The sequence below is a fragment of the Gastrolobium bilobum genome, unplaced genomic scaffold (assembly GCF_033153095.1).
Source record: "Gastrolobium bilobum isolate Gb01-03AN ecotype WA unplaced genomic scaffold, APGP_CSIRO_Gbil_v1 utg54589, whole genome shotgun sequence".
NCBI lineage: Eukaryota > Viridiplantae > Streptophyta > Magnoliopsida > Fabales > Fabaceae > Gastrolobium > Gastrolobium bilobum.
The window spans coordinates 3,783-5,673 of record NW_026897146.1 but is presented as its reverse complement, the minus strand read 5'-3'; positions in this window follow the sequence as shown (position 1 = coordinate 5,673).

The window sequence follows — 1,891 nt, the reverse complement described above, 5'->3', positions numbered from 1 at the left end:
GCGGGACATGAGAAGATATCTCAGTTTTGTGAGATTTTTATGAGTACATATTATTACTATTCTTAATGTTGTATTCTGTGATGCACAGATTTGACAAGATCATCAATAAGGAGATTCCTTCTACTGTGGTTTATGAGGATGATAAGGTACTGCCTTATGTGTTTTATGCTTGTAATTACAAATGGTGGGTGTTATATTGGTGTTTGCTAGAGGAATTTGTGAGAGGTAGAACTTTGCTATCCATAGTGAAAGCAGTACAATCTAGATTCGTTTTGAAATTTCATTGTTGTAGTGTTATGTAGGGTTGTTAGCTTTGATTTTTCCAGTTAAAATGGAAGTCCTGGCTCTCATTGTGAAATCTTCCTGTCGATGTTTCTTTACTGTCTAGAGTTTAAAATTTCGGACATGTAAACTAATGTCTTTACATGGATATTTCAAATTCTTTATGGCCATCTGAGTTTTGTACTGAACTTTTATTTTTTTCTTGGTTGCCTCTCAGCTTTTAGATTTCTGTGTAAATAACATTTGGCTGTTGAATTTATTTATTGCTGAAAAGTTGGGAAATTACTTGAAAAAGGGTATTCTGATATATTTAGAATTGTAAATAATGTGTACAAGGGATTCTCTATTTATAGAGAATATGTGACCTACTTTTAATCTAAAGGCCTTAGCCCAATACAACATAGGGCTTGGCCCAATACAACAATAAACTAAATAATAACTAAATCAATATTATTTACAACACTCCCCCTCAAGCTGAGGAATAGATATTTATCATTCCCAACTTGCTAGTAAGTTCTTGAAATCTGTCTGAAGGAAGCCCCTTTGTTAATAGATCAGCTAATTGACGCCCAGTGGGAATGTATGGAGTGGTAATCAACCCGCTATCAAGTTTCTCTTTGATGAAATGGCGGTCGACCTCAATATGTTTAGTCCGATCATGTTGAACTGGATTATGAGCTATACAAATAGCGGACTTATTATCACATAGCAGCTTCATAGGTCCCTCACATTTTATTTTGAGATCATCAAGTACAATTTTCAGCCATAGTAACTCACAAATGCCTTGAGCCATAGCTCGAAATTCAGCTTCTGCACTTGATCTGGCAACCACATCTTGTTTCTTACTTCTCCATGTCACCAAGTTACCGCAAAGAAACATGCAATAACCAGTGGTAGAACGACGGTCAGTCATGGATCCAGCATAATCAGCATCTGTGTAGACTTCTAAAGATAGATTGCCATCACGTCGGAATAACAATCCTTTACCAGGAGTACCTTTAAGATACTGAAGAATTCTCTCTACAGCCTGCATGTGTTTTTCCTTTGGATTGTGCATAAACTGACTGACAACACTAACAGCATAAGCTAGGTCTGGTCTAGTATGGGCCAGATATATCAATTTCCCAACTAGCCGTTGATATTGTCCTTTATCAACTGGAGGACTCTCTTCTTCATAGCCCATCTTGTGATTCTGCTCAATAGGAGTATTAGAGGGTTTACACCCGAGCTTTCCTGCTTCTTTGAGAAGATCAAGAACATATTTCCTTTGGCTGATAAAAATTCCTTTGCTTGAATGAGCTACTTCTATCCCTAGGAAATATCTCAGTTTCCCAAGGTCTTTGACTTCGAACTCAGAGGCAAGCCGTGTCTGCAGAATCTGTCTCTCCACAAAATCATTACCTGTGATAATAATATCATCAACATATACAAGGAGCACAGTAAGCTTCCCGTTTTGGGAGTGCTTAAAGAAAAGAGTGTGATCTCCTTGACTCTGTCTATATCCTAAGGTCATCATAACCTTAGTAAACCTCCCAAACCAAGCACGAGGTGACTGCTTCAATCCATACAAGGTCTTTTTTAATCGACAAACTTTATTTTCCCCCTTCAC